The sequence below is a fragment of the Pipra filicauda genome, unplaced genomic scaffold (genome assembly GCF_003945595.2).
Source record: "Pipra filicauda isolate LSUMZ 115617 unplaced genomic scaffold, ASM394559v2 scaffold401_size638136_pilon, whole genome shotgun sequence".
Taxonomy (NCBI): domain Eukaryota; kingdom Metazoa; phylum Chordata; class Aves; order Passeriformes; family Pipridae; genus Pipra; species Pipra filicauda.
The window spans coordinates 565,012-578,612 of record NW_024104534.1 but is presented as its reverse complement, the minus strand read 5'-3'; positions in this window follow the sequence as shown (position 1 = coordinate 578,612).

Here is a 13,601-nt window from a genome sequence, read left to right as displayed (position 1 = left end):
TTTTTTGTTTCAATAATAAAAACCTTGAGGGTTTGTATTGACCTGACAATGCACAATCTTAGGGCCTCTCTAAGCCTGAAGTGATTTTATCTTGTTTTAATAACTGTGTAGTAGTCACACAACTATTAGTCAACCTGTTTCAGGTTAAGCTTGTGAACACCATATATATGGTAAAGGTCTGACAAGCCTTGGGGGTTCACTGCATAATAAAGTACTGCTTTTCGTGGTAACTGAGGCAGCAGAAACTGCTCTGCACCTTTTAAACTTTGGTTGGGAGCCTGTGAAAGGAAGCAGACTGTCGTAAGGAAATAGACAACAATAAAAAGCTGAGCAAACCTGGAACAAGTAGGAAGAAATCCTCCATCACCATACTCCTCCTGGCAAATACAGGAAGATGCTGATAAATCATAGCAGGCTGCCTCCTTGCTGCTCCATCACTGTAAAGCAAGACTAAAGAGTCATTTTTAGGACAAAAAGTGACACTGGGAGGGTAAGTATAATACCACAAAAAAGAGGCTGTATTTCGTGTGAGAAAGTGTTTCATGTAAAAAATTTAACTGTTTTTTAATGAGGCTCTTCTGTACCAATGACATGGGTTTTACTATTAAATATCAAATGGGAACTTAGATCCACATATATGTTAAGTACCAAACTGCCCTTAGCAAGGAAATAACTTCTTCCCCATTCCTGCTAGGCAGGATGTGTGGATTTCCATGTAGAATAGATTTTAGAGACACTTTAAAATCACGCTTAACAGACAATGCACACATTACTGTGAAATTTTTAGTGCGTATCAGCCCCAGCTGAGTATTTGGGACCTTCACTATTAGGAGGGAGTGCAGAACAGAATGGTCTGGGCTTCTCTCAAATGCAGTTTACCTTTTTTTGGGAATGTTTCCTAAAATAGCCTTTTATAGAAGGGAAAGGGCAAACTGCACTTCTGCATTTATTGAAAATGTGTAAAATGGCTTAGCAGATCCTTCCCCATCTCAGGAACAATCTGGTTTGAACCCTGCAGGTGGACCTAAAATTTGGGGTCGTTTGCATGGAGGTGTGTGAAATGGTACAAACAAGGTTGGAGGCCTAAGGGGATGCTGGGGAGTGGGCAGGAAGGAAAGCACCCACCAGCTTTGTGGAGGTTGAGCTCACAGAGAGGGGAGATTGCAAGATCTGTTCACCCCCAGAGACCCTGAACAGACCATGGGTGCAATGAGGCAGTGGCCCACTGTCCCACACTGACACGTGTCCCAGGCGATGGTGACACGTGAAGGAAGCACAGAGAGATGTGGTGACACCCAGGGTGGGTGCCGCGGTCCGAAAAGTGGGGGGGGCCGTGGTATTACACAAGTCCGGGACACAAAGGTGGGATGCAGATAGAATGCTTTATTCACACGTGCCCCCGGTCTTTTATCAGCTCGGGAGGGGAAAGGGCCAAAACATAGGGCGGAGCATGAGACGGACAAGCGGGGGGACAAACCAGGATAGGGACACGAGCAAAAGAGGAGGAGCGTGGGAGGAACTGGGGAGAGAAGGGGCGAATGGAGGCTGTCCCCTCGCTGCAGCTTCTCCAGCCAATTGGCAGAGAAACAGAGGAGCAGGGAGGTGAACAGGCCCGGAAGATACAAATTCTGGGGGAACATATAATGTGTGTATACATAATAACTATAAAGTCTGCATCATAAAGTCCTTTCAATCACTGTACATCTTTTTCCACTTCTGAGATTTTCCCCATTCTGATTCCTGGTCCTTCACGGGTGGTGGTGTAGGGCCCAAAGACATCAGCTGGGCCCGGGCTGTGCCTGTCGCCTCAGCCCTGGCGCTGCTGCTCTGACGGCCTCGGCCCCATCAGCTTTATCCTCAGCCTGGGCCTTGTCACCCGACACGGAAAGACAGACAAGTTCCTTCAGGGACCCTTGGCAGAAAGACGATGGAATTATTGCCGGGGGGAGCCGGGGGAGCCTCTCCCGGCCCCACCCGGCCCCTGTCAGTCCCAGGGAGCTCAGCGGGGCAGCCCCGATCTCCCCCTCGGCTCCAGGCCCCACTGCCAGGCGATGGCAGCCTGGAGCCATCGCGGGACCCTCCTCTGGGCAGCTGCTCCTCTGCACAGCAGCCGCTCGGCCTCACTCAGCCGGGGGGCTTTAAACCTGCTGCAACTGCCGGGCCCACGGACTGGGAGCAAATCACAGCACAAGGGTTCAAAGGCAACCAGGGCGCTCAGCCGGTTTCATCTGCTCCCCACTGGGACAGAACAGTCAGGTGGGATGGGCCAGAGAACATCTGGGAATGTTCCACTCACCAATGCTGGAAGAAAAGACCCTGAGGTGACAGAAGCAGACACTGGTCAGTGTGCAGGTCTGCACTGGGCTCTCTGCCCAGAAAGGGAACCATGCAGCTGCTTGGGAGTGTGTGACTGTCAAAAGGACAACACGCAGCATCAGGGCCCTGCCACCTCCACTGCACACTCTGCAGAGCAGCCTCAGGAGAGCGACTGCAGCACTTCTTTTGGCACCCGTGATCTGGCTGGACCTTCACAGTGCAGGTATGAGGAGAGGCCCAGGGCTTTGGAGCACTCTCACTCCTCCTAGGATAAGGTCCAGCTGCTGCAGACAAGCACCTCCTGGGCTCGGACCAGCAGGAGCAACAGAGAAAGCCTTTGCAGCCTAAAGTGCAGATGAGCCATTCCCACCTGTAGGGAACCTCAAAACACACACAGGTAATCATGATATTCTTCCCTGTGAAACAGATGTCAAAATGGCTGTGAACCTAAGCAAAGCCCACTTGACCTTCACTGTTCACTAGAAAAGAACAGCAGGACTATGGAGGGCAGAAGAAATTTTGCCCATTGTCTCCCTTGCATACCTCTGTGTCTTGGAAGATCATGAAACTGATCCTCATGGAAGCAATGTTAAGACACTTACAAGACCAGGAGATGATCTGAGGCAGCCAGCATGGCTTTACTAAGGGCAAATTGTGCCTGATCAACCTGGTGTCCTTCTATGATGGAATGACAGCAGCAGTCAACGAGGGAAGCCTGACTGGTGTCATCTACCTAGACTTCGTAAGGCCTTCAACACAGTCCCACACGACATCCTTATTTCCAAATTGGAGAGACGTGGATTTGAAAGGTGGACTATTCAGTAGATAAGAAATGTTTGGATGGACACTGCCAGAGTGCTGTGGCCAATGACTCCATGTCCAGGTGGGGGCTGGTGATGAGTGGTGCCCCTCAGGATTCTGTCTCAGGACTGGTGCTCTTTAACGTCCTTATCGGTGACAGACAGTGGGATTGAGTGCACTTTCAACAAGTTTGCAGATGGCACAAAGCCGAGTGATGCAGTTGACAAACAGAGAGACAGGGCCATCCAGGGGAACCTGGACAAACTTAAGAAGTAAGCCTATGAGAACGTCATGAGAAAATCAAATGCAAGGTGCTGCACCTGAATCGGGGCAATCTCAGGCATGAGAATGGATTGGAAGGTGAACTCGTTGAAAGACCTGAAGGTTCTGGTGGATGAAAAGCTGGAACTGACCCGGCATTGCACCCTCACAGCCCAGAAAGCCAACCACATCCTGGGCAGCATCAAAAGGAACATGACCTGCCTTCTCCTGCCTCTGCTCTCATGAGACCCCACCTGGAGTAATGCATCTGGGTCTGGGGTTCTGCAAGGACTTGAAGAATGATGTTGCCTGTTTTAAAACACTATCAAGGCCACAGAAGGAACTTGCCATAAGATAGGCCACCACAGCAAGAACTTGAGATAAGCACAGAAGAGAGGAATTTGCAACAGGAGGGCGCTAATTATACACATAGCACTCCAAGTTACAGGAACATCTGCAATAACCCTGTGGATACCTGGAGATTGGACTGCATAAAGGTGGAACCTCCACAAGAACGACTCTGGGTCTCCCACCACCAAGAAGACCGGGGTGAAGAAGGACCAACAGGAGGCCACTGGATCCGCAGGGTGGTGACAATCTTCTGCTTGATCTTTCCCTCCGTTTCTTTCCTATCTTTCTCACATTTACTGTTAAATAAATTCTGTACTGTGGACTTCAGCATATGGTCTCATTTGAACCTTAATTCATGCAGAGGCATCTCTCATTAATATGATCTTAACAAGTCTGCAGCACAAGACAGATGTGGATGCATTGGATTTGGTCCAGAGGAGGCCATGAAGATGCTGCAAGGGCTGGAGAACTCTGCTCTGAAGACAGGCTGGGAGAGCTGAGGTTGTTCTGCCTTGAGAAGAGAAGGCTTCAGGGAATGACCTTCCAGTTGTCTTCCTTCTTTGTGGCCTTCCAGTATTTGAAGGAAGTTTATAAAAAAGTGGAAGAATGATTTTACATAGGTAGATAGTAATAGGAAAAGGGGGGAATGTTTTCAAACAAAAAGAGAAGAGATTTAGATTAGATATTCTGATTAGATATTAGAAATTCTTCCCTGTGAGGGTGGGGAGGCCCTGGCACAGGTTGCCCAGAGAAGCTGTGGCTGCCCCATCCTTGGAAGTATTCAAGGCCAGGTTGGACGGGGCTTGGAGCAACCTGGGACAGTGGAAGGTGTCCCTGCCCATGACAGGGGGGGGAGGTAGGATGTGGAACCAGACAGGACTTAAAGGTCCCTTCAAACCCAAGCCAGTCATGATTCTATTTTAATGAAACCAGATATTTACTTCCATGGCATTTTCCATGGAAATGGGTTAGATTGGATATTAGGAAAAGGTTCTTCCCCCAGAGGGTGGTTGGGCACTGACCAGGCTCCCCAGGGCAGTGGGCACAGCACCAAGGCTGACAGAGCTCCAGGAGTATTTGGACAACGCTCTCAGGGACAGAGTGGGATTGTTGGGGTGTTATGGGCAGGGGCAGGAGTTGGACTAGATGATCCTTGTGGGTCCCTTCCAACTCAGGATATTTTGTGTTTCTGGGAATAGGTGTAAGAGATGGGAAAAATTGACAAGAGCATTACTGTAATATTTTATAGGCTTGAGGCTTTCTTTAAATATGTAAAGTAGTTACAATTATGATTATATGAGCAACTATAGCCACAGTTTTTGCCTTATAATAAGTAGATGTTTATTTGGTTTACTAGCAAAAGACAATTTGAGCAAATGGCATCCCATAAGAAAGATCGTATCTTTGTGGGTTTCTTAAAGAACATTTAAGGCCACTGTAAGCATCTCGGATAAAGGAAAATGCCTATGAAGAAAAATACTGACAGTTAAGTTTTCTCTTGTTGAAAAAACTTTTCTGAACTTTTTTGTATGCTAGCAGTTTTGAAGTTGTAGAGAAAAGTCTGTTTATAGCCAGTGTCATTTGGGGGGAAACTATATGCCTATGTCAGTCAACATTATTTTTTTAGTAACTAAACTAAAACATTTGTATTTGGTTTTGCTTCAAAAGTATTTGTTTTCCTTCTGCTTTCCATTTTTAAAGTGACCAGAAAAATTATTCAATCAACAGACCTTGGACATTCATGTGTAATACTATTGGAATTTTACAAAAATTTGACATGTTTGATCAGATTATTTCCTTGAATAGAAGATGATTACTCTAGAATTAAAATATAGAAGTTTTCTTATTATTTACCAAAAAAGTAACATACAAAACAACATTAATTAACACGCTGAACATTTATGGTGGTGATGGTGCTTAACATCAAGAACTCAACCTGCATATGCCAACATTGTACCTTAAATCCTTGTTTAGTTCTTGTGAATCTGGAAATGTTCCTTATTTGTATTGGGAAATATCTTTCATTCACTCATATAAAGAAAGTATATTTCATTTCTTATATATTTATAGTTTGATGGCATACGCTGAAGATTAGGATCAGCTTGTACAAACACCCTGTGTAGTCAGACTGACTATTAGATGGTAAGTAATGCAAAGTCACTGACCCTGGAAAAAAGCATTGTCCATAATTACCACAATGGAACATGTCACAGCTGGTGAACTCCTATGGAGCTGCCCTAGAGCTCCATGGAGCTGTCTCAGAGCTAAAATAATGTGGCCATTGGTGATGTGCCCCCTAAGTAAATAAGCACAATTTCATTGACAGAATGATATTAACTGAAAGTATTCCTGTGGAGTAGAGAGAAACTTCTACTCCATGAATTCTGACAAACCGCATTTATCAATTCAGTTCTTTATGACCTACAAGTCTATTCAAACCTCAGGAGAAACTCCTAACTGAAAAAGATCCTGCCTTTCTCATGGAAGAGGGAAAAAAAGAAATCTGTAGGAGTGTCTAGTTCTACTTACCTGGGTATCCCTCTGGAAGACAAGACCATATTGCTGGGCGTATATGATTCAACATATATAGAAAGACCTCAGATGGGAGCACTAACAGGCAAAGTCTAAGGTTTGCAAATGTGCAGGGCAGGGCACACAGCTCATTGTGTGCCAGCTCTGCCCAGAGGCCTCTAGAGGTCAGTCTGCTTCAGGGGGATACAGGAGAGCTGGAGAAATCCCTGAGGGAGCATCAGGGAGCTGGAAACATAGATGCATGCCTGAGGAAGCAGTGATGAGTGAAACAGTCTTTCCATCTTAAGATGCATAGGAAATATTTTCACAAAGTCCAGGCAAAACATAGTTTAGTTGTACTTTCCACTTATGGTGTCTGAGAGCCCCACCTCAGTTATGCTCTGACACCTCTCCAGTGTGACAGATGAGGGTCAGCTAAGGAACCTGCCAGCTGACTTCTTTTCCTGATTCATTTGCATCCTAATACTAATGTCAAGCTAGCAACTGTAATTTCCCTTCCATGCACCTCTCTGTCCTCCTCTGACTCTTCTTGCCACCTGTTGTCCCTCTGCTTTCTGCACTTTACTCAGATACTTCTAAGCCTTTTTACTTCACTGAGCTGTTCTGAAACTGGAGTCACTCAGCTGCTCAGATGTGTGAAGGAAATGGCATCCTGCATGCCACCAAAGAGTTACCTATGATTTACTGTGCAAGTAGGAGGCGTGTGCATTGCTCACCTTGGCTGCATCTGCAGTACTGCCCGTTTTCAGTCACATTAACCCACCTTTCTACTCTCACTTGTTCATTTCAGAACCTCTCCAAGGGACTAAGTGGCTTTAGTCTATGCATGAAAAAGTGTTATTGCTGGAAACAGAAGACAACATGTGTATGAAAGTCCATTTTCCAAATTCACTGTGTGAAGACAAGGAATTTTTGCTTCCCATTTTATGTAGTGAGGCTAAATTAATAATACACAAGGAATTGCAGATATTGGTTCTTGAAGGCAAGTGCAAGATTAGGAAAGAGGATGGGCATCTCTGCTCTGCCTCACATGAACTGTAGCACAAACCGGTCTTCATCAATAATATTCTTGGGAGATTTATATTTAGTCCCAATCACTGCCTTTTACATAAGTGTATAAATTATTGGTCCCAACTGCCTTTCTTCTTAGAGAATGACTCTACAACTTCCATTAGTAATGGTAATTACTGGGTTATCTCAAAAAATTAATTCAAAATTACATCTCTTTCCTCCCCAGCACACCAAGTCTTCATCAGGAATATTCAAATAGATTCTTAGAAGACAATTAAGAAAGTAGCACAGCATGTTAAGGTCTATATTTAACAAATGAGTTTAGTAAAAAAGTTGTCCTTACCATCTCCAGGTGGCGTTCACAGCAATATGTTAGTTGAAGTATAGCAATGACAAGATTTGCTCTGAAGGATTAGTGTTCTGGCATTTCTGCCAACATTCCTGGAAGATCTCCTTTTACCCAGGGAGTGGCAGAATGAGTTTTCCAGGCCATATGGCTCTTTCCAACCCTTCTCTTTCAGTTCTGATAGCAGAGTTGACAGCAGTATTTGCTAGTTGCAGATCAAAGCTCATGGGGGGTTGTGGTTGTTGTTGTTTTGGGGTTTTTTAATGTGATTTCTCAATAGACTTAAATGCTGCATGGTGAAGTGTTCTGCCTGGAGTGATAAATGAGTCTATGTTATATATGGGATATTGGTTGGCAGAGCCATCTTGGGATGTTCTCTGCAGTCTGATCAAAATCTTAGCATCTCGTTTTTCTTATATACCATAATTAACAAGGGAGCACGAAAGAAGCAGACATAATCTCTAGTTCCAACATTCATTACAGAGCTCCTCTCAAAATCACCTCAACTTAAATGTCTATTGGCTGTTTCCCATGAGAATAACATGAACCTATGATCAGTTAACCTGTCAGGAAACAACCGTCTTCTGACTCCTTGCAAAGCATTTTTTCTCTTCCTATTTAATTCCTCCTCAAATTACTAATTTATGGTGATTTCTTCTGAAATGTCAGTACACAGATCTAGCATTGCTGATAGCCTGTACCACTTCCCTTGCCACAAGGTTCTCTCCACCCTTGCCACAATCAGATGTTAACCCACACGTCCAGAAAAGCCGATGACTGAACTTGGAGGATTTTTAATATCATAGGCAATTTTATTGTCTATTTCAAGCTCTCCCTCTCTCAAATCCTCAAATATTCCATTGAAGTTAATGCATTAACATCTTTATAATATTTTTGTATTTTTATCATATAGTGCTTTTTTGAAACTTACAGGTCTTGGGTACATGTTGTTGTTGTGAATTTTAAATCATTAAATAACATTTGAACATATGTAATGACTTGATCCACATAAGTACTTAGGACTGCCTTCCCATAGCCTACCAGCGAGATTTGTGGATGTCTCTGACCTTGCACCTTTTTGATCATGTGACTAATCTAAAACTTTCTATAGCAGAGACTCACTGGTGAATGAACAAAGGGGTCAACATCGTCTCCGTTGTCTGTCTCCTTAGCTACAGGGCAGCTTACTGAATTGACTCTTTGGGAAGAATAATATATTCCCCATCAGTAACTGAATACTCTCTTCCAAAAGGAGTGGTCCAGTTTTAGTACTGCTAGAGCCACAGTTAATGGGATTTTAAACTTTTTTTTTTTTCCACACACCAGGTTTTTGAGAGAATATCCTCCTTTCAGACCTGCCCTTCTCTCTATGCAAAGAGAGCTATGCTCTATGCTCCTGAGCCCTTTGCTAACAAAGCATCCTGACATTTACCTGGCTTTCATGTGGAATTTAGGTCATTCTGCAGAAGGATAGATTGGATGTTTTAAAAGTCCCTCTTTACCAGCAGGCCAGCTATATTTTATGACAATCAAAGACATAGATCTATAGTCCATGAGCTTGCTTCAAAAAACCAGTACAGAACCATTCTTCCTGTTCTTTGAAGAAATCTCTGGGCATAATGGCCTGTAGTACTTACTTCAGAGATTCAGATCTCCTTTGATAATCTGTAAGCAACCTCCCCCTATCTTCATTTAATTCTGATTCATCTTGTACTTTTCTGACTTTATCTTGTTTTTTTCAAATATAGTGTTTAGTATTCTGGATTTATTCCAAAAATTTTGTTTGCAGTGTGAGCTGGGCTGAAAGCTTTTGGCTACATGGACTGCCAGTGACTGGTTTATATGACCTGAGTTTACCTGATTAGTACTTAACAATTCCAATCTTTCCATGCTCCGTGCTGTGTTAACATTGATCTGATCCGTATTGACTCTTTCAGAATTTTTCATCATGATACCTTTTTTCTCTATGTACTACAGGTGCAGTTTGCTGGGCATTCTTAGGGTTCAGGTCTCCTTCACAGTACCTTGCATCTTAGCAGGAAAATACCCCAGCTCTGCTGACTGCAAACCCGGGTCTGCTGACCATATTCTCTTGTCTGCTGCTCTCCTGGTCCACAGATCTTGAAAATTGAATACTGTTCTACATAAAGCTGGCTATATCATAACGATTAGAGCATTGCCACTGTATTTTATATGATGGTCGGTTGTGCTAATGAGTGCCCTCAGAAAAGCTAGTTCCCTGTTTCGGCATGTGCTGTAACCACCAGGCATTCCTGCACCATACATTTGATCACAAGTCCTGGAACTGCAGAGATTTTTAGCTAACATTCTGTCTAACCTAGATCCCAGGTTAGATTTAGGCAGCAGAAAGGCTCGTCTCCCCAGGCTGAGATTGCTGCTGAGTGAACAAACCACCTAACACTGACCATCTAAGAACAGTTACAGCTTATACTTATTTAGGCAATAAAAAGTTTAACTAGAGCTATGGAGGGTTGCATTTAATAGAATTTAGGCAGTTGGTATTTCCCTCTGTTTGCAATGTTGAGGTTTACGGTAGAAGAGAGCGAGACTTCCTGCTGGTTCAGTGTTCCTATGCCACTCTTCTTCTAGTCTTGTTTTATTATTATAAATCTAACCTTTTAGCTGACCTTAGCTGGACTGGCAGACGTGCAATAACAACTACTGAAGATCTTTTGGCTGTGTCTCAGGTACCTAGTGAATGACAAGCATGTTTGAAAGGCTACACACTCTGACTGGCTTGTAAGACACAAATCTTAGCATTTCTCATCTATTTTAAACCCACTCATTAACCAGTCAGTGTTGACAGGTAGGAAGCTTGTTGGAAAGTAAATCAGTCAAAGAAGAAGAACCATCCAAAATAGCTAGGACTCAGAAAGGCAAGTCTAATGTCTTCTTGTTGAATAAAATCCGAGTTACTAAGCCAAATTCAGACATGTTTAGAAACTATTCCCTCAGGTATCAGTGCAGATGGAGATGACATCTAAAGAGCATTTGGCTTATAAAAGATACATATGTAGTCAAGAAGAGCTCTTTTCTATTCAACAGTAATTTTGTGTTACAAAAACAATTCAAGAAAAAAACCTTTATTAAATTCTCAAACACTTTTGTCTTCAAGACATTCTCAAACATTCTATCTTGGTCATTTGTTTTCAATTCACCCTTGCTCAAATAGGGTGAACTAAAGCAGGTTGCTCAAGACTTGGCCATGTCTTTGAACATGTCCAAGGATGGAGATTAAACCACCTGGACACCCAACTCCAACGTTCAACCACCCTCACAGCAAAAAGTCTTTTCTAATGTGTGAAGGAATTTCCTGTGTTTCAGTTGTTGCCCACTGCCTCTTACCTTCTCACTAGACACAACTGAGAAAGTTCTGGCACTTTGTGGGTTATAACTGAGGAGACAAAGACCAGTTTTTCGAAGGCCCTGGCCCAGTCCTGTGATTCACCAACAGTTCCTCAGAATTACCATAAAGAGGTGACATTTTAGCCCAGTGCTCCCCAGCGTACCCACAGTGTACGATACCAAAAGTGAGAAAGCACAAGGCAATGATCAGTGTTACAGAACCCCAGAATTTCAGCTGGAAGGAATTTTTAGAGGTCATCTAGTCCACCCCCCCTGCAAGAAGCAGGGACATCTTCAACAGATCGGGTTGCTCAGTCCTGTCCAACCCAACTCCAGGAATGGGGCACACACCACATCTCTTTCCACTGTTTCACCATCCTCATCATAATAAATTTCTTCCTTGTATCTAAACTGAATCTACTCTCTTGAATTTAAATTCATTACCCCTCATGCTGTCACTACAGGCCTTGTGGTGGGATTTGTTTTGGCTTCAACCATCAATATAGATTGAGGCAGTATTTCCTAACAAATATGCTGATGGAGAAGAAGTACTTTTTTTGCTGTTGGGATAAGCAGTTCTAGGGTGGACTCTGCACAGCATTTGGGAAGCGAGAAATTCCAGTTTAGCAGCAGGGTTGACTACTCAGGGTTGACTGTGTGTGTGTTTACATACACACACAAGTGAGCCAAAGTCTCTTGTTGGAACAACCCTTGCTTATCCTTCCTCAGAGGCAAGTCACCCTTATGGCAAGTTATTATCCCTGATGCCTTTAGCCTTGACAGTCTGTGTGCTCCCAAGGCAGCCATGGACAGGGACGTGCCCTTCCAGTCAAATGTCCTGCATGTCGCTGGTTGTCTCTGACTGGTATAAATATTGTGTAATACTTTTTTATCTCTCTGCTGTTTCCTCTGAAGAATTATGTAGCTCTTTGATATTCTTTCATTCTGCTGAGTTACTGTTGTGTGGGCAAGGGGATGGCACAAAATTGTGTTCTGTGCCAGACATCAGGTGTGGAATGGAGCTGGCATGAGAGCAGCACAGAGATACCAGCCTGCAGATGTTTGCTATTCTGCTCTCCATATAAGATATGTGAAGAAAAGTCTTGGAGTGGGAAGAAAATTGTCTCTTTGTTCCATATTGGAGGGAGACCTCTCTCACTCCCACTGGGCACTACTGGGTAAATAACAGTCTGTACATGTTTCTGTTGGCCTGGAATGGAGTTATCTTTGACTTTCTGTGTAGATAGTCTTGTCTGACATCACAGATCTGTCTGTAATTATTGGTGTTTGACTATAACTACATAATTAATGGTAAAAGTAGACATGCAGTGTTCTCCACAATTTTCTGGATCTCATGAATTTGAAGAGTTCAGTATCTCCTGAGGGTAGAAAGTACTAGCTTCCCTGATCAGAAAAACAGCATCTTTGTGGGCAAATACTGGGAACTCAGCAAAACCAGCTGTTCAGATATCCATAATATTCCTGCTACAGACAATGAGAAAGGGTTGTTGTTCCTCCCCTGATGGGGAGGAACTCCCTTCCACAGGGATGAGTAACCAAAACTACAGTTGCACTTACAAGATGCTCTAATGGGCAGATAGCAAAGCACATCTGAGAATGATGATAAGTGATATCTTGCATTGTGGAATTCAGTAACATTTCCCACACAGTTTTGCCAAGCTAAGGCTTGCAAGGCCTTTGGTAACAGAGACTGAAGGGACAAAGAAACTGCTGCACCCATTTGTCAGTGCCCTGCCTACCATGTGATGCTGCTGCTTCCCTGCATAACATTGATGCCATGTATGAGGCCTCCCTCCAGCTGTATTCAAGAAAGGTCAGGGTGTGTGTGGAAAGCGTATGTACAACCTCAATCCTGCTGCTGAGGGAGGAAACCCACATCTCGGAGCAAAACAAGTGCTGGAGGAATTCTCTCCCAGGCCCTTTTTTATCAGATAAGCTGAGAGAAGTTTTCAGTTTCCTGTACCAAGGAAGTTTTTTTCTTACCAAAGAGAACTGGTGATGTGACAGAACAGGGCAGATGAGGGTGATCATGATGATCATGTTCAGAAAAGCTTGTGGAAAAAGCAGCCACTCTGTCCATCGTGTAGAGATTTCTTCTCGGGAAGACTTCAGGCTCTACACAGCTGTAGAGACCAATCCCAAAGAAAATGTTAGTGCACACACTGAGTGGTGTGTGGGCACATGAAGGTGTGAGTAAATGTGTGTGCATGTGTGCAGGAAGAACGATTTCTTAAAATTAACTTAGAATGTCTGAAGCAAATGTATAAATCCCCAGTTCTTATATTTGGCTCATATCATATTCCCTGTGCAGCTGGCACAGAGAAATGTTTCACTCACTCCTCAGAGAGCTCAAAGCTCTCCTTCATAAGATGTCAGCGAAATACTAGCTCCTTTCTGCTGACACCCTACTCCAAGGAGCAGTAACACCAGCATCCGTAAAAATAACTGTGTGGGCTGGGATTCTTAAAGAAGTGTTTGCTTTGGATTCTTGAGCCCAGCATAGAACAGGCATTTTCATAACAAGTAAGACCCTGTGAGGTCCCTTTTTCAGGTTTGTCCACTTTAAGAAGTCATTGCTCACTTCACATGTGACAGG